Source organism: Heterodontus francisci, chromosome 2 (assembly GCF_036365525.1).
Source record: "Heterodontus francisci isolate sHetFra1 chromosome 2, sHetFra1.hap1, whole genome shotgun sequence".
NCBI lineage: Eukaryota > Metazoa > Chordata > Chondrichthyes > Heterodontiformes > Heterodontidae > Heterodontus > Heterodontus francisci.
Window position 1 is genome coordinate 221,756,868 of NC_090372.1, and position 20,570 is coordinate 221,777,437.

Consider the following 20,570-nt stretch of genomic DNA (forward strand, 5'->3'; position numbering starts at 1 on the left):
TGTGGATGTTTGGAATTCTCAATCACAGAGGGGTTTTGGATGTTTGGAATTCTCTATCACAGAGGGGTGGGAATGTTTGGAATTCTCTATCACAGAGGGTTGTGGATGTTTGGAATTCTCTATCACAGAGGGTTGTGAATGTTTGGAATTCTCAATCACAGAGGGGTTTTGGATGTTTGGAATTCTCTATCACAGAGGGGTGGGAATGTTTGGAATTCTCTATCACAGAGGGGTGGGAATGTTTGGAATTCTCTATCACAGAGGGTTGTGGATGTTTGGAATTCTCTATCACAGAGGGTTGTGAATGTTTGGAATTCTCTATCACAGAGGGTTGTGGATGTTTGGAATTCTCTATCACAGAGGGTTGTGAATGTTTGGAATTCTCTATCACAGAGGGTTGTGGATGTTTGGAATTCTCTATCACAGAGGGTTGTGAATGTTTGGAATTCTCTATCACAGATGGTTGTGAATGTTTGGAATTCTCTATCACAGAGGGTTGTGAATGTTTGGAATTCTCTATCACAGAGGGTTGTGGATGTTTGGAATTCTCTATCACAGAGGGTTGTGGATGTTTGGAATTCTCTATCACAGAGGGTTGTGAATGTTTGGAATTCTCTATCACAGAGGGTTGTGAATGTTTGGAATTCTCCATCACAGAGGGTTGTGGATGTTTGGAATTCTCTGTCACAGAGGGTTGTGAATGTTTGGAATTCTCTATCACAGAGGGTTGTGGATGTTTGGAATTCTCTATCACAGAGGGTTGTGAATGTTTGGAATTCTCTGTCACAGAGGGTTGTGAATGTTTGGAATTCTCTGTCACAGAGGGTTGTGAATGTTTGGAATTCTCTGTCACAGAGGGTTGTGAATGTTTGGAATTCTCTATCACAGAGGGTTGTGGATGTTTGGAATTCTCTATCACAGAGGGTTATGAATGTTTGGAATTCTCTATCACAGAGGGTTGTGAATGTTTGGAATTCTCCATCACAGAGGGTTGTGGATGTTTGGAATTCTCTGTCACAGAGGGTTGTGAATGTTTGGAATTCTCTATCACAGAGGGTTGTGGATGTTTGGAATTCTCTATCACAGAGGGTTGTGAATGTTTGGAATTCTCTGTCACAGAGGGTTGTGAATGTTTGGAATTCTCTGTCACAGAGGGTTGTGAATGTTTGGAATTCTCTGTCACAGAGGGTTGTGAATGTTTGGAATTCTCTATCACAGAGGGTTGTGGATGTTTGGAATTCTCTATCACAGAGGGTTGTGAATGTTTGGAATTCTCTATCACAGAGGGTTGTGAATGTTTGGAATTCTCTATCACAGAGGGTTGTGGATGTTTGGAATTCTCTATCACAGAGGGTTGTGGATGTTTGGAATTCTCTGTCACAGAGGGTTGTGAATGTTTGGAATTCTCTATCACAGAGGGTTGTGAATGTTTTGAATTCTCTATCACAGAGGGTTGTGGATGTTTGGAATTCTCTATCACAGAGGGTTGTGAATGTTTTGAATTCTCTATCACAGAGGGTTGTGAATGTTTGGAATTCTCTATCACAGAGGGTTGTGAATGTTTGGAATTCTCTATCACAGAGGGTTGTGAATGTTTGGAATTCTCTATCACAGAGGGTTGTGGATGTTTAGAATTCTCTATCACAGAGGGTTGTGAATGTTTGGAATTCTCTATCACAGAGGGTTGTGAATGTTTGGAATTCTCTATCACAGAGGGTTGTGAATGTTTGGAATTCTCTATCACAGAGGGTTGTGAATGTTTGGAATTCTCTATCACAGAGGGTTGTGAATGTTTGGAATTCTCTATCACAGAGGGTTGTGGATGTTTGGAATTCTCTATCACAGAGGGTTGTGAATGTTTGGAATTCTCCATCACAGAGGGTTGTGAATGTTTGGAATTCTCGATCACAGAGGGGTTTTGGATGTTTGGAATTCTCTATCACAGAGGGTTGTGAATGTTTGGAATTCTCTATCACAGAGGGTTGTGAATGATTGGAATTCTCTATCACAGAGGGTTGTGAATGATTGGAATTCTCTATCACAGAGGGTTGTGAATGTTTGGAATTCTCTATCACAGAGGGTTGTGGATGTTTGGAATTCTCTATCACAGAGGGTTGTGGATGTTTGGAATTCTCTATCACAGAGGGTTGTGAATGTTTGGAATTCTCTATCACAGAGGGTTGTGAATGATTGGAATTCTCTATCACAGAGGGTTGTGAAGTTTGGAATTCTCTATCACAGAGGGTTGTGAATGATTGGAATTCTCTATCACAGAGGGTTGTGAATGATTGGAATTCTCTATCACAGAGGGGTGGGAATGTTTGGAATTCTCTATCACAGAGGGGTTGTGAATGTTTGGAATTCTCTATCACAGAGGGTTGTGAATGTTTGGAATTCTCTATCACAGAGGGTTGTGGATGTTTGGAATTCTCTATCACAGAGGGTTGTGAATGTTTGGAATTCTCTATCACAGAGGGTTGTGAATGATTGGAATTCTCTATCACAGAGGGTTGTGAATGTTTGGAATTCTCTATCACAGAGGGTTGTGAATGTTTGGAATTCTCTATCACAGAGGGTTGTGAATGTTTGGAATTCTCTATCACAGAGGGTTGTGAATGTTTGGAATTCTCTTTCACAGAGGGTTGTGAATGTTTGGAATTCTCTATCACAGAGGGGTTGTGAATGATTGGAATTCTCTATCACAGAGGGTTGTGAATGTTTGGAATTCTCTATCACAGAGGGTTGTGGATGTTTGGAATTCTCTATCACTGAGGGTTGTCAATGATTGGAATTCTCTATCACAGAGGGGTGGGAATGTTTGGAATTCTCTCTCACAGAGGGTTGTGAATGTTTGGAATTCTCTATCACAGAGGGTTGTGAATGTTTGGAATTCTCTATCACAGAGGGTTGTGGATGTTTGGAATTCTCTGTCACAGAGGGTTGTGAATATTTGGAATTCTCTATCACAGAGGGTTGTGGATGTTTGGAATTCTCTGTCACAGAGGGTTGTGAATGTTTGGAATTCTCTATCACAGAGGGTTGTGGATGTTTGGAATTCTCTGTCACAGAGGGTTGTGAATGTTTGGAATTCTCGATCACAGAGGGTTGTGGATGTTTGGAATTCTCTGTCACAGAGGGTTGTGAATGTTTGGAATTCTCTATCACAGAGGGTTGTGAATGTTTGGAATTCTCTATCACAGAGGGTTGTGGATGTTTGGAATTCTCTGTCACAGAGGGTTGTGGATGTTTGGAATTCTCTATCACTGAGGGTTGTGAATGTTTGGAACTCTCTATCACAGAGGGTTGTGAATGTTTCGAATTCTCTATCACAGAGGGTTGTGAATGTTTGGAATTCTCTTTCACAGAGGGTTGTGAATGTTTGGAATTCTCTCCCACCGAGGGGTTGTGAATGTTTGGAACTCTCTATCACAGAGGGTTGTGAATGTTTGGAATTCTCTATCACAGAGGGTTGTGGTTGTTTGGAATTCTCTATCACAGAGGGTTGTGGATGTTTGGAATTCTCTCTCACAGAGGGTTGTGAATGTTTGGAATTCTCTATCACAGAGGGGTTCTGAATGTTTGGAATTCTCTATCACAGAGGGTTGTGAATGTTTGGAATTCTCTATCACAGAGGGTTGTGGATGTTTGGAATTCTCTGTCATAGAGGGTTGTGAATGTTTGGAATTCTCTATCACAGAGGGTTGTGAATGATTGGAATTCTCTATCACAGAGGGTTGTGAATGTTTGGAATTCTCTACCACAGAGGGGTTGTGAATGTTTGGAATTCTCTATCACAGAGGGTTGTGAATGTTTGGAATTCTCTATCACAGAGGGTTGTAGATGTTTGGAATTACCTATCACAGAGGGTTGTGAATGTTTGGAATTCTCTATCACAGAGGGTTGTGGATGTTTGGAATTCTCTATCACAGAGGGTTGTGGATGTTTGGAATTCTCTACCACAGAGGGGTTGTGAATGTTTGGAATTCTCTATCACAGAGGGTTGTAAATGTTTGTAATTCTCGATCACAGAGGGTTGTGAATATTTGGAATTCTCTATCACAGAGGGTTGTGGATGTTTGGAATTCTCTATCACAGAGGGTTGTGGATGTTTGGAATTCTCTATCACAGAGGGTTGTGGATGTTTGGAATTCTCTATCACAGAGGGTTGTGAATGTTTGGAATTCTCTATCACAGAGGGTTGTGGATGTTAGGAATTCTCTATCACAGAGGGTAGTGGATGTTTGGAATTCTCTATCACAGAGGGTTATGAATGTTTGGAATTCTCTATCACAGAGGGTTGTGGATGATTGGAATTCTCTATCACAGAGGGTTGTGAATGTTTGGAATTCTCTGTCACAGAGGGTTGTGAATGTTTGGAATTCTCTATCACAGAGGGTTGTGAATGATTGGAATTCTCTATCACAGAGGGGTTGTGAATGTTTGGAATTCTCTATCACAGAGGGTTGTGAATGATTGGAATTCTCTATCACAGAGGGTTGTGAATGTTTGGAATTCTCTATCACAGAGGGTTGTGGATGTTTGGAATTCTCTATCACAGAGGGTTGTGAATGTTTGGAATTCTCTATCACAGAGGGTTGTGAATGATTGGAATTCTCTATCACTGAGGGTTGTGAATGATTGGAATTCTCTATCACAGAGGGGTGGGAATGTTTGGAATTCTCTCTCACAGAGGGTTGTGAATGTTTGGAATTCTCTATCACAGAGGGTTGTGAATGATTGGAATTCTCTATCACAGAGGGTTGTGAATGTTTGGAATTCTCTATCACAGAGGGTTGTGAATGTTTGGAATTCTCTATCACAGAGGGGTTGTGAATGTTTGGAATTCTCTATCACAGAGGGTTGTGAATGTTTGGAATTCTCTATCACAGAGGGTTGTGGATGTTTGGAATTCTCTATCACAGAGGGTTGTGAATGTTTGGAATTCTCTATCACAGAGGGTTGTGAATGTTTGGAATTCTCTATCACAGAGGGTTGTGGATGTTTGGAATTCTCTATCACAGAGGGTTGTGAATGTTTGGAATTCTCTATCACAGAGGGTTGTGGATGTTTGGAATTCTCTCTCACAGAGGGTTGTGAATGTTTGGAATTCTCTATCACAGATGGTTGTGAATGATTGGAATTCTCTATCACAGAGGATTGTGAATGTTTGGAATTCTCTATCACAGAGGGTTGTGAATGTTTGGAATTCTCTATCACAGAGGGTTGTGGATGTTTGGAATTCTCTCTCACAGAGGGTTGTGAATGTTTGGAATTCTCTATCACAGAGGGTTGTGAATGATTGGAATTCTCTATCACAGAGGATTGTGAATGTTTGGAATTCTCTATCACAGAGGGTTGTGAATGTTTGGAATTCTCTATCACAGAGGGTTGTAAATGATTGGAATTCTCTATCACTGAGGGTTGTGAATGATTGGAATTCTCTATCACAGAGGGGTGGGAATGTTTGGAATTCTCTCTCACAGAGGGTTGTGAATGTTTGGAATTCTCTATCACAGAGGGTTGTGAATGATTGGAATTCTCTATCACAGAGAGTTGTGAATGTTTGGAATTCTCTATCACAGAGGGTTGTGGATGTTTGGAATTCTCTATCACAGAGGGTTGTGAATGTTTGGAATTCTCTATCACTGAGGGTTGTGAATGATTGGAATTCTCTATCACAGAGGGTTGTGAATGATTGGAATTCTCTCTCACAGAGGGTTGTGAATGATTGGAATTCTCTATCACAGAGGGGTGGGAATGTTTGGAATTCTCTATCACAGAGGGTTGTGAATGATTGGAATTCGCTATCACAGAGGGTTGTGAATGTTTGGAATTCTCTATCACAGAGGGTTGTGAATGATTGGAATTCTCTATCACAGAGGGGTGGGAATGTTTGGAATTCTCTATCACAGAGGGTTGTGAATGATTGGAATTCGCTATCACAGAGGGTTGTGAATGTTTGGAATTCTCTATCACAGAGGGTTGTGAATGATTGGAATTCTCTATCACAGAGGGGTGGGAATGTTTGGAATTCTCTATCACAGAGGGTTGTGAATGATTGGAATTCGCTATCACAGAGGGTTGTGAATGTTTGGAATTCTCTATCACAGAGGGTTGTGAATGTTTGGAATTCTCTATCACAGAGGGGTGGGAATGTTTGGAATTCTCTATCACAGAGGGTTGTGAATGATTGGAATTCGCTATCACAGAGGGTTGTGAATGTTTGGAATTCTCTATCACAGAGGGTTGTGAATGATTGGAATTCTCTATCACAGAGGGGTGGGAATGTTTGGAATTCTCTATCACAGAGGGTTGTGAATGATTGGAATTCGCTATCACAGAGGGTTGTGAATGATTGGAATTCTCTCTCACAGAGGGTTGTGAATGATTGGAATTCTCTATCACAGAGGGGTGGGAATGTTTGGAATTCTCTATCACAGAGGGTTGTGAATGATTGGAATTCGCTATCACAGAGGGTTGTGAATGATTGGAATTCTCTATCACAGAGGGGTGGGAATGTTTGGAATTCTCTATCACAGAGGGGTTGTGAATGTTTGGAATTCTCTATCAAAGAGGGTTGTGAATGATTGGAATTCTCTATCACAGAGGGGTGGGAATGTTTGGAATTCTCTATCACAGAGGGGTTGTGAATGTTTGGAATTCTCTATCAAAGAGGGTTGTGAATGATTGGAATTCTCTATCACAGAGGGTTGTGAATGTTTGGAATTCTCTATCACAGAGGGGTGGGAATGTTTGGAATTCTCTATCACAGAGGGTTGTGAATGTTTGGAATTCTCTATCACAGAGGGTTGTGAATGATTGGAATTCTCTATCACAGAGGCTGTGAATGATTGGAATTCTCTATCACAGAGGGGTGGGAATGTTTGGAATTCTCTATCACAGAGGGGTTGTGAATGTTTGGAATTCTCTATCACTGAGGGTTGTGAATGATTGGAATTCTCTATCACAGAGGGTTGTGAATGATTGGAATTCTCTCTCACAGAGGGTTGTGGATGTTTGGAATTCTCTATCACAGAGGGTTGTGAATGTTTGGAATTCTCTATCACAGAGGGTTGTGAATGTTTGGAATTCTCTATCACAGAGGGGTGGGAATGTTTGGAATTCTCTATCACTGAGGGTTGTGAATGATTGGAATTCTCTATCACAGAGGGTTGTGAATGTTTGGAATTCTCTATCACAGAGGGTTGTGAATGATTGGAATTCTCTATCACAGAGGGGTGGGAATGTTTGGAATTCTCTATCACAGAGGGTTGTGAATGTTTGGAATTCTCTATCACAGAGGGGTGGGAATGTTTGGAATTCTCTATCACAGAGGGTTGTGAATGTTTGGAATTCTCTATCACAGAGGGTTGTGAATGATTGGAATTCTCTATCACAGAGGCTGTGAATGATTGGAATTCTCTATCACAGAGGGGTGGGAATGTTTGGAATTCTCTATCACAGAGGGGTTGTGAATGTTTGGAATTCTCTATCACTGAGGGTTGTGAATGATTGGAATTCTCTATCACAGAGGGTTGTGAATGTTTGGAATTCTCTATCACAGAGGGGTGGGAATGTTTGGAATTCTCTATCACTGAGGGTTGTGAATGATTGGAATTCTCTATCACAGAGGGTTGTGAATGTTTGGAATTCTCTATCACAGAGGGTTGTGAATGATTGGAATTCTCTATCACAGAGGGGTGGGAATGTTTGGAATTCTCTATCACAGAGGTTGTGAATGTTTGGAATTCTCTATCACAGAGGGTTGTGAATGATTGGAATTCTCTATCACAGAGGGTTGTGAATGATTGGAATTCTCTATCACAGAGGGGTGGGAATGTTTGGAATTCTCTATCACAGAGGGGTGGGAATGTTTGGAATTCTCTATTCACAGAGGGTTGTGAATGATTGGAATTCTCTATCACAGAGGGGTGGGAATGTTTGGAATTCTCTATCACAGAGGGGTTGTGAATGATTGGAATTCTCTATCACAGAGGGGTGGGAATGTTTGGAATTCTCTATCACAGAGGGGTGGGAATGTTTGGAATTCTCTATCACAGAGGGGTTGTGAATGATTGGAATTCTCTATCACAGAGGGTTGTGAATGATTGGAATTCTCTATCACAGAGGGGTGGGAATGTTTGGAATTCTCTATCACAGAGGGGTGGGAATGTTTGGAATTCTCTATCACAGAGGGGTTGTGAATGTTTGGAATTCTCTATCACAGAGGGTTGTGAATGTTTGGAATTCTCTATCACAGAGGGTTGTGAATGATTGGAATTCTCTATCACAGAGGGGTGGGAATGTTTGGAATTCTCTATCACAGAGGGGTTGTGAATGTTTGGAATTCTCTATCACTGAGGGTTGTGAATGATTGGAATTCTCTATCACAGAGGGGTGGGAATGTTTGGAATTCTCTATCACAGAGGGTTGTGAATGTTTGGAATTCTCTATCACTGAGGGTTGTGAATGATTGGAATTCTCTATCACAGAGGGGTGGGAATGTTTGGAATTCTCTATCACAGAGGGTTGTGAATGTTTGGAATTCTCTATCACAGAGGGTTGTGGATGTTTGGAATTCTCTATCACAGAGGGTTGTGGATGTTTGGAATTCTCTATCACAGAGGGTTGTGGATGTTTGGAATTCTCTATCACAGAGGGTTGTGGATGTTTGGAATTCTCTATCACAGAGGGTTGTGAATGTTTGGAATTCTCTATCACAGAGGGTTGTGAATGTTTGGAATTCTCTATCACAGAGGGTTGTGAATGTTTGGAATTCTCTATCACAGAGGGTTGTGGATGTTTGGAATTCTCTATCACTGAGGGTTGTCAATGATTGGAATTCTCTATCACAGAGGGGTGGGAATGTTTGGAATTCTCTCTCACAGAGGGTTGTGAATGTTTGGAATTCTCTATCACAGAGGGTTGTGAATGTTTGGAATTCTCTATCACAGAGGGTTGTGGATGTTTGGAATTCTCTGTCACAGAGGGTTGTGAATGTTTGGAATTCTCTATCACAGAGGGTTGTGGATGTTTGGAATTCTCTGTCACAGAGGGTTGTGAATGTTTGGAATTCTCTATCACAGAGGGTTGTGGATGTTTGGAATTCTCTGTCACAGAGGGTTGTGAATGTTTGGAATTCTCTATCACAGAGGGTTGTGGATGTTTGGAATTCTCTATCACAGAGGGATGTGAATGTTTGGAATTCTCTATCACTGAGGGTTGTGAATGTTTGGAATTCTCTATCACAGAGGGTTGTGGATGTTTGGAATTCTCTATCACAGAGGGTTGTGGATGTTTGGAATTATCTATCACAGAGGGTTGTGAATGTTTGGAATTCTCTATCACAGAGGGTTGTGGATGTTTGGAATTCTCTATCACAGAGGGTTGTGGATGTTTGGAATTCTCTACCACAGAGGGGTTGTGAATGTTTGGAATTCTCTATCACAGAGGGTTGTGGATGTTTGGAATTCTCTATCACAGAGGGATGTGAATGTTTGGAATTCTCTATCACTGAGGGTTGTGAATGTTTGGAATTCTCTATCACAGAGGGTTGTGGATGTTTGGAATTCTCTATCACAGAGGGTTGTGGATGTTTGGAATTATCTATCACAGAGGGTTGTGAATGTTTGGAATTCTCTATCACAGAGGGTTGTGGATGTTTGGAATTCTCTATCACAGAGGGTTGTGAATATTTGCAATTCTCTATCACAGAGGGTTGTGGATGTTTGGAATTCTCTATCACAGAGGGTTGTGGATGTTTGGAATTCTCTGTCACAGAGGGTTGTGAATGTTTGGAATTCTCTATCACAGAGGGTTGTGGATGTTTGGAATTCTCTGTCACAGAGGGTTGTGAATGTTTGGAATTCTCTATCACAGAGGGTTGTGGATGTTTGGAATTCTCTATCACAGAGGGATGTGAATGATTGGAATTCTCTATCACAGAGGGGTGGGAATGTTTGGAATTCTCTATCACAGAGGGTTGTGTATGTTTGGAATTCTCTATCACAGAGGGTTGTGAATGATTGGAATTCTCTATCACAGAGGGTTGTGAATGATTGGAATTCTCTATCACAGAGGGGTGGGAATGTTTGGAATTCTCTATCACAGAGGGGTTGTGAATGTTTGGAATTCTCTATCACTGAGGGTTGTGAATGATTGGAATTCTCTATCACAGAGGGTTGTGAATGTTTGGAATTCTCTATCACAGAGGGTTGTGAATGATTGGAATTCTCTATCACAGAGGGGTGGGAATGTTTGGAATTCTCTATCACAGAGGGTTGTGAATGTTTGGAATTCTCTATCACTGAGGGTCGTGAATGTTTGGAATTCTCTATCACAGAGGGTTGTGAATGTTTGGAATTCTCTATCACTGAGGGTTGTGAATGATTGGAATTCTCTATCACAGAGGGTTGTGAATGATTGGAATTCTCTATCACAGAGGGGTGGGAATGTTTGGAATTCTCTATCACAGAGGGGTGGGAATGTTTGGAATTCTCTATTCACAGAGGGTTGTGAATGATTGGAATTCTCTATCACAGAGGGGTGGGAATGTTTGGAATTCTCTATCACAGAGGGGTTGTGAATGATTGGAATTCTCTATCACAGAGGGGTGGGAATGTTTGGAATTCTCTATCACAGAGGGGTTGTGAATGTTTGGAATTCTCTATCACAGAGGGTTGTGAATGTTTGGAATTCTCTATCACAGAGGGTTGTGAATGATTGGAATTCTCTATCACAGAGGGGTGGGAATGTTTGGAATTCTCTATCACAGAGGGGTTGTGAATGTTTGGAATTCTCTATCACTGAGGGTTGTGAATGATTGGAATTCTCTATCACAGAGGGGTGGGGATGTTTGGAATTCTCTATCACAGAGGGTTGTGAATGGTTGGAATTCTCTATCACTGAGGGTTGTGAATGATTGGAATTCTCTATCACAGAGGGGTGGGAATGTTTGGAATTCTCTATCACAGAGGGTTGTGAATGTTTGGAATTCTCTATCACAGAGGGTTGTGGATGTTTGGAATTCTCTATCACAGAGGGTTGTGGATGTTTGGAATTCTCTATCACAGAGGGTTGTGGATGTTTGGAATTCTCTATCACAGAGGGTTGTGAATGTTTGGAATTCTCTATCACAGAGGGTTGTGAATGTTTGGAATTCTCTATCACAGAGGGTTGTGAATGTTTGGAATTCTCTATCACAGAGGGTTGTGGATGTTTGGAATTCTCTATCACTGAGGGTTGTCAATGATTGGAATTCTCTATCACAGAGGGGTGGGAATGTTTGGAATTCTCTCTCACAGAGGGTTGTGAATGTTTGGAATTCTCTATCACAGAGGGTTGTGAATGTTTGGAATTCTCTATCACAGAGGGTTGTGAATGTTTGGAATTCTCTATCACAGAGGATTGTGAATGTTTGGAATTCTCTATCACAGAGGGTTGTGAATGATTGGAATTCTCTATCACAGAGGGTTGTGAATGTTTGGAATTCTCTATCACAGAGGGGTGGGAATGTTTGGAATTCTCTATCACAGAGGGGTTGTGAATGTTTGGAATTCTCTATCACAGAGGGTTGTGAATGTTTGGAATTCTCTATCACAGAGGGTTGTGAATGATTGGAATTCTCTATCACAGAGGGGTGGGAATGTTTGGAATTCTCTATCACAGAGGGGTTGTGAATGTTTGGAATTCTCTATCACTGAGGGTTGTGAATGATTGGAATTCTCTATCACAGAGGGGTGGGGATGTTTGGAATTCTCTATCACAGAGGGTTGTGAATGGTTGGAATTCTCTATCACTGAGGGTTGTGAATGATTGGAATTCTCTATCACAGAGGGGTGGGAATGTTTGGAATTCTCTATCACAGAGGGTTGTGAATGTTTGGAATTCTCTATCACAGAGGGTTGTGGATGTTTGGAATTCTCTATCACAGAGGGTTGTGGATGTTTGGAATTCTCTATCACAGAGGGTTGTGGATGTTTGGAATTCTCTATCACAGAGGGTTGTGAATGTTTGGAATTCTCTATCACAGAGGGTTGTGAATGTTTGGAATTCTCTATCACAGAGGGTTGTGAATGTTTGGAATTCTCTATCACAGAGGGTTGTGGATGTTTGGAATTCTCTATCACTGAGGGTTGTCAATGATTGGAATTCTCTATCACAGAGGGGTGGGAATGTTTGGAATTCTCTCTCACAGAGGGTTGTGAATGTTTGGAATTCTCTATCACAGAGGGTTGTGAATGTTTGGAATTCTCTATCACAGAGGGTTGTGAATGTTTGGAATTCTCTATCACAGAGGATTGTGAATGTTTGGAATTCTCTATCACAGAGGGTTGTGAATGATTGGAATTCTCTATCACAGAGGGTTGTGAATGATTGGAATTCTCTATCACAGAGGGGTGGGAATGTTTGGAATTCTCTATCACAGAGGGGTGGGAATGTTTGGAATTCTCTATTCACAGAGGGTTGTGAATGATTGGAATTCTCTATCACAGAGGGGTGGGAATGTTTGGAATTCTCTATCACAGAGGGGTTGTGAATGATTGGAATTCTCTATCACAGAGGGGTGGGAATGTTTGGAATTCTCTATCACAGAGGGGTGGGAATGTTTGGAATTCTCTATCACAGAGGGGTTGTGAATGATTGGAATTCTCTATCACAGAGGGTTGTGAATGATTGGAATTCTCTATCACAGAGGGGTGGGAATGTTTGGAATTCTCTATCACAGAGGGGTTGTGAATGTTTGGAATTCTCTATCACAGAGGGTTGTGAATGTTTGGAATTCTCTATCACAGAGGGTTGTGAATGATTGGAATTCTCTATCACAGAGGGGTGGGAATGTTTGGAATTCTCTATCACAGAGGGGTTGTGAATGTTTGGAATTCTCTATCACTGAGGGTTGTGAATGATTGGAATTCTCTATCACAGAGGGGTGGGAATGTTTGGAATTCTCTATCACAGAGGGTTGTGAATGTTTGGAATTCTCTATCACTGAGGGTTGTGAATGATTGGAATTCTCTATCACAGAGGGGTGGGAATGTTTGGAATTCTCTATCACAGAGGGTTGTGAATGTTTGGAATTCTCTATCACAGAGGGTTGTGGATGTTTGGAATTCTCTATCACAGAGGGTTGTGGATGTTTGGAATTCTCTATCACAGAGGGTTGTGAATGTTTGGAATTCTCTATCACAGAGGGTTGTGAATGTTTGGAATTCTCTATCACAGAGGGTTGTGAATGTTTGGAATTCTCTATCACAGAGGGTTGTGGATGTTTGGAATTCTCTATCACTGAGGGTTGTCAATGATTGGAATTCTCTATCACAGAGGGGTGGGAATGTTTGGAATTCTCTCTCACAGAGGGTTGTGAATGTTTGGAATTCTCTATCACAGAGGGTTGTGAATGTTTGGAATTCTCTATCACAGAGGGTTGTGGATGTTTGGAATTCTCTGTCACAGAGGGTTGTGAATGTTTGGAATTCTCTATCACAGAGGGTTGTGGATGTTTGGAATTCTCTGTCACAGAGGGTTGTGAATGTTTGGAATTCTCTATCACAGAGGGTTGTGGATGTTTGGAATTCTCTGTCACAGAGGGTTGTGAATGTTTGGAATTCTCTATCACAGAGGGTTGTGGATGTTTGGAATTCTCTATCACAGAGGGATGTGAATGTTTGGAATTCTCTATCACTGAGGGTTGTGAATGTTTGGAATTCTCTATCACAGAGGGTTGTGGATGTTTGGAATTCTCTATCACAGAGGGTTGTGGATGTTTGGAATTATCTATCACAGAGGGTTGTGAATGTTTGGAATTCTCTATCACAGAGGGTTGTGGATGTTTGGAATTCTCTATCACAGAGGGTTGTGGATGTTTGGAATTCTCTACCACAGAGGGGTTGTGAATGTTTGGAATTCTCTATCACAGAGGGTTGTAAATGTTTGTAATTCTCGATCACAGAGGGTTGTGAATATTTGGAATTCTCTATCACAGAGGGTTGTGGATGTTTGGAATTCTCTATCACAGAGGGTTGTGGATGTTTGGAATTCTCTGTCACAGAGGGTTGTGAATGTTTGGAATTCTCTATCACAGAGGGTTGTGGATGTTTGGAATTCTCTGTCACAGAGGGTTGTGAATGTTTGGAATTCTCTATCACAGAGGGTTGTGGATGTTTGGAATTCTCTATCACAGAGGGATGTGAATGATTGGAATTCTCTATCACAGAGGGGTGGGAATGTTTGGAATTCTCTATCACAGAGGGTTGTGAATGTTTGGAATTCTCTATCACAGAGGGTTGTGAATGATTGGAATTCTCTATCACAGAGGGTTGTGAATGATTGGAATTCTCTATCACAGAGGGGTGGGAATGTTTGGAATTCTCTATCACAGAGGGGTTGTGAATGTTTGGAATTCTCTATCACTGAGGGTTGTGAATGATTGGAATTCTCTATCACAGAGGGTTGTGAATGTTTGGAATTCTCTATCACAGAGGGTTGTGAATGATTGGAATTCTCTATCACAGAGGGGTGGGAATGTTTGGAATTCTCTATCACAGAGGGTTGTGAATGTTTGGAATTCTCTATCACTGAGGGTCGTGAATGTTTGGAATTCTCTATCACAGAGGGTTGTGAATGTTTGGAATTCTCTATCACTGAGGGTTGTGAATGATTGGAATTCTCTATCACAGAGGGTTGTGAATGATTGGAATTCTCTATCACAGAGGGGTGGGAATGTTTGGAATTCTCTATCACAGAGGGGTGGGAATGTTTGGAATTCTCTATTCACAGAGGGTTGTGAATGATTGGAATTCTCTATCACAGAGGGGTGGGAATGTTTGGAATTCTCTATCACAGAGGGGTTGTGAATGATTGGAATTCTCTATCACAGAGGGGTGGGAATGTTTGGAATTCTCTATCACAGAGGGGTGGGAATGTTTGGAATTCTCTATCACAGAGGGGTTGTGAATGATTGGAATTCTCTATCACAGAGGGTTGTGAATGATTGGAATTCTCTATCACAGAGGGGTGGGAATGTTTGGAATTCTCTATCACAGAGGGGTTGTGAATGTTTGGAATTCTCTATCACAGAGGGTTGTGAATGTCTGGAATTCTCTATCACAGAGGGTTGTGAATGATTGGAATTCTCTATCACAGAGGGGTGGGAATGTTTGGAATTCCTTATCACAGAGGGGTTGTGAATGTTTGGAATTCTCTATCACTGAGGGTTGTGAATGATTGGAATTCTCTATCACAGAGGGGTGGGAATGTTTGGAATTCTCTATCACAGAGGGTTGTGAATGGTTGGAATTCTCTATCACTGAGGGTTGTGAATGATTGGAATTCTCTATCACAGAGGGGTGGGAATGTTTGGAATTCTCTATCACAGAGGGTTGTGAATGTTTGGAATTCTCTATCACAGAGGGTTGTGGATGTTTGGAATTCTCTATCACAGAGGGTTGTGGATGTTTGGAATTCTCTATCACAGAGGGTTGTGGATGTTTGGAATTCTCTATCACAGAGGGTTGTGAATGTTTGGAATTCTCTATCACAGAGGGTTGTGAATGTTTGGAATTCTCTATCACAGAGGGTTGTGAATGTTTGGAATTCTCTATCACAGAGGGTTGTGGATGTTTGGAATTCTCTATCACTGAGGGTTGTCAATGATTGGAATTCTCTATCACAGAGGGGTGGGAATGTTTGGAATTCTCTCTCACAGAGGGTTGTGAATGTTTGGAATTCTCTATCACAGAGGGTTGTGAATGTTTGGAATTCTCTATCACAGAGGGTTGTGGATGTTTGGAATTCTCTGTCACAGAGGGTTGTGAATGTTTGGAATTCTCTATCACAGAGGGTTGTGGATGTTTGGAATTCTCTGTCACAGAGGGTTGTGAATGTTTGGAATTCTCTATCACAGAGGGTTGTGGATGTTTGGAATTCTCTGTCACAGAGGGTTGTGAATGTTTGGAATTCTCTATCACAGAGGGTTGTGGATGTTTGGAATTCTCTATCACAGAGGGATGTGAATGTTTGGAATTCTCTATCACTGAGGGTTGTGAATGTTTGGAATTCTCTATCACAGAGGGTTGTGGATGTTTGGAATTCTCTATCACAGAGGGTTGTGGATGTTTGGAATTATCTATCACAGAGGGTTGTGAATGTTTGGAATTCTCTATCACAGAGGGTTGTGGATGTTTGGAATTCTCTATCACAGAGGGTTGTGGATGTTTGGAATTCTCTACCACAGAGGGGTTGTGAATGTTTGGAATTCTCTATCACAGAGGGTTGTAAATGTTTGTAATTCTCGATCACAGAGGGTTGTGAATATTTGGAATTCTCTATCATAGAGGGTTGTGGATGTTTGGAATTCTCTATCACAGAGGGTTGTGAATGTTTGGAATTCTCTATCACAGAGGGTTGTGAATATTTGGAATTCTCTATCATAGAGGGTTGTGAATGTTTGGAATTCTCTATCACAGAGGGTTGTGAATGTTTGGAATTCTCTATCACAGAGGGTTGTGGATGTTTGGAATTCTCTGTCACAGAGGGTTGTGAATGTTTGGAATTCTCTATCACAGAGGGTTGTGGATGTTTGGAATTCTCTGTCACAGAGGGTTGTGAATGTTTGGAATTCTCTATCACAGAGGGTTGTGGATGTTTGGAATTCTCTATCACAGAGGGATGTGAATGATTGGAATTCTCTATCACAGAGGGGTGGGAATGTTTGGAATTCTCTATCACAGAGGGTTGTGAATGTTTGGAATTCTCTATGACAGAGGGTTGTGAATGTTTGGAATTCTCTATCACAGAGGGTTGTGAATGTTTGGAATTCTCTATCACAGAGGGTTGTGAATGTTTGGAATTCTCTATCACAGAGGGTTGTGAATGATTGGAATTCTCTATCACAGAGGGTTGTGAATGATTGGAATTCTCTATCACAGAGGGGTGGGAATGTTTGGAATTCTCTATCACAGAGGGGTTGTGAATGTTTGGAATTCTCTATCACTGAGGGTTGTGAATGTTTGGAATTCTCTATCACAGAGGGTTGTGAATGTTTGGAATTCTCTATCACAGAGGGTTGTGAATGATTGGAATTCTCTATCACAGAGGGTTGTGAATGATTGGAATTCTCTATCACAGAGGGTTGTGAATGTTTGGAATTCTCTATCACAGAGGGTTGTGAATGATTGGAATTCTCTATCACAGAGGGGTGGGAATGTTTGGAATTCTCTATCACAGAGGGTTGTGAATGTTTGGAATTCTCTATCACTGAGGGTCGTGAATGTTTGGAATTCTCTATCACAGAGGGTTGTGAATGTTTGGAATTCTCTATCACTGAGGGTTGTGAATGATTGGAATTCTCTATCACAGAGGGTTGTGAATGATTGGAATTCTCTATCACAGAGGGGTGGGAATGTTTGGAATTCTCTATCACAGAGGGGTGGGAATGTTTGGAATTCTCTATTCACAGAGGGTTGTGAATGATTGGAATTCTCTATCACAGAGGGGTGGGAATGTTTGGAATTCTCTATCACAGAGGGGTGGGAATGTTTGGAATTCTCTATCACAGAGGGGTGGGAATGTTTGGAATTCTCTATCACAGAGGGGTTGTGAATGATTGGAATTCTCTATCACAGAGGGTTGTGAATGATTGGAATTCTCTATCACAGAGGGGTGGGAATGTTTGGAATTCTCTATCACAGAGGTGTTGTGAATGTTTGGAATTCTCTATCACAGAGGGTTGTGAATGTTTGGAATTCTCTATCACAGAGGGTTGTGAATGATTGGAATTCTCTATCACAGAGGGGTGGGAATGTTTGGAATTCTCTATCACAGAGGGGTTGTGAATGTTTGGAATTCTCTATCACTGAGGGTTGTGAATGATTGGAATTCTCTATCACAGAGGGGTGGGAATGTTTGGAATTCTCTATCACAGAGGGTTGTGAATGGTTGGAATTCTCTATCACTGAGGGTTGTGAATGATTGGAATTCTCTATCACAGAGGGGTGGGAATGTTTGGAATTCTCTATCACAGAGGGTTGTGAATGTTTGGAATTCTCTATCACAGAGGGTTGTGGATGTTTGGAATTCTCTATCACAGAGGGTTGTGGATGTTTGGAATTCTCTATCACAGAGGGTTGTGGATGTTTGGAATTCTCTATCACAGAGGGTTGTGAATGTTTGGAATTCTCTATCACAGAGGGTTGTGAATGTTTGGAATTCTCTATCACAGAGGGTTGTGAATGTTTGGAATTCTCTATCACAGAGGGTTGTGGATGTTTGGAATTCTCTATCACTGAGGGTTGTCAATGATTGGAATTCTCTATCACAGAGGGGTGGGAATGTTTGGAATTCTCTCTCACAGAGGGTTGTGAATGTTTGGAATTCTCTATCACAGAGGGTTGTGAATGTTTGGAATTCTCTATCACAGAGGGTTGTGGATGTTTGGAATTCTCTGTCACAGAGGGTTGTGAATGTTTGGAATTCTCTATCACAGAGGGTTGTGGATGTTTGGAATTCTCTGTCACAGAGGGTTGTGAATGTTTGGAATTCTCTATCACAGAGGGTTGTGGATGTTTGGAATTCTCTGTCACAGAGGGTTGTGAATGTTTGGAATTCTCTATCACAGAGGGTTGTGGATGTTTGGAATTCTCTATCACAGAGGGATGTGAATGTTTGGAATTCTCTATCACTGAGGGTTGTGAATGTTTGGAATTCTCTATCACAGAGGGTTGTGGATGTTTGGAATTCTCTATCACAGAGGGTTGTGGATGTTTGGAATTATCTATCACAGAGGGTTGTGAATGTTTGGAATTCTCTATCACAGAGGGTTGTGGATGTTTGGAATTCTCTATCACAGAGGGTTGTGGATGTTTGGAATTCTCTACCACAGAGGGGTTGTGAATGTTTGGAATTCTCTATCACAGAGGGTTGTAAATGTTTGTAATTCTCGATCACAGAGGGTTGTGAATATTTGGAATTCTCTATCATAGAGGGTTGTGGATGTTTGGAATTCTCTATCACAGAGGGTTGTGGATGTTTGGAATTCTCTGTCACAGAGGGTTGTGAATGTTTGGAATTCTCTATCACAGAGGGTTGTGGATGTTTGGAATTCTCTGTCACAGAGGGTTGTGAATGTTTGGAATTCTCTATCACAGAGGGTAGTGGATGTTTGGAATTCTCTATCACAGAGGGATGTGAATGATTGGAATTCTCTATCACAGAGGGGTGGGAATGTTTGGAATTCTCTATCACAGAGGGTTGTGAATGTTTGGAATTCTCTATCACAGAGGGTTGTGAATGATTGGAATTCTCTATCACAGAGGGTTGTGAATGATTGGAATTCTCTATCACTGAGGGGTGGGAATGTTTGGAATTCTCTATCACAGAGGGGTTGTGAATGTTTGGAATTCTCTATCACTGAGGGTTGTGAATGATTGGAATTCTCTATCACAGAGGGTTGTGAATGTTTGGAATTCTCTATCACAGAGGGTTGTGAATGATTGGAATTCTCTATCACAGAGGGGTGGGAATGTTTGGAATTCTCTATCACAGAGGGTTGTGAATGTTTGGAATTCTCTATCACTGAGGGTCGTGAATGTTTGGAATTCTCTATCACAGAGGGTTGTGAATGTTTGGAATTCTCTATCACTGAGGGTTGTGAATGATTGGAATTCTCTATCACAGAGGGTTGTGAATGATTGGAATTCTCTATCACAGAGGGGTGGGAATGTTTGGAATTCTCTATCACAGAGGGGTGGGAATGTTTGGAATTCTCTATTCACAGAGGGTTGTGAATGGTTGGAATTCTCTATCACAGAGGGGTGGGAATGTTTGGAATTCTCTATCACAGAGGGGTTGTGAATGATTGGAATTCTCTATCACAGAGGGGTGGGAATGTTTGGAATTCTCTATCACAGAGGGGTGGGAATGTTTGGAATTCTCTATCACAGAGGGGTTGTGAATGATTGGAATTCTCTATCACAGAGGGTTGTGAATGATTGGAATTCTCTATCACAGAGGGGTGGGAATGTTTGGAATTCTCTATCACAGAGGGGTTGTGAATGTTTGGAATTCTCTATCACAGAGGGTTGTGAATGTTTGGAATTCTCTATCACAGAGGGTTGTGAATGATTGGAATTCTCTATCACAGAGGGGTGGGAATGTTTGGAATTCTCTATCACAGAGGGGTTGTGAATGTTTGGAATTCTCTATCACTGAGGGTTGTGAATGATTGGAATTCTCTATCACAGAGGGGTGGGAATGTTTGGAATTCTCTATCACAGAGGGTTGTGAATGGTTGGAATTCTCTATCACTGAGGGTTGTGAATGATTGGAATTCTCTATCACAGAGGGGTGGGAATGTTTGGAATTCTCTATCACAGAGGGTTGTGAATGTTTGGAATTCTCTATCACAGAGGGTTGTGGATGTTTGGAATTCTCTATCACAGAGGGTTGTGGATGTTTGGAATTCTCTATCACAGAGGGTTGTGGATGTTTGGAATTCTCTATCACAGAGGGTTGTGAATGTTTGGAATTCTCTATCACAGAGGGTTGTGAATGTTTGGAATTCTCTATCACAG

At 41.3% G+C, this 20,570-nt stretch overlaps 1 protein-coding gene across 4 annotated transcripts in view; it reads right to left on the reverse strand.

The window, feature by feature from the left end:
• LOC137351620 (tonsoku-like protein) overlaps positions 1 to 20,570 on the reverse strand; it is a 321,657-nt gene that overhangs the window by 191,566 nt on the left and 109,521 nt on the right. The gene's annotated exons all lie outside the window — the stretch shown is intronic.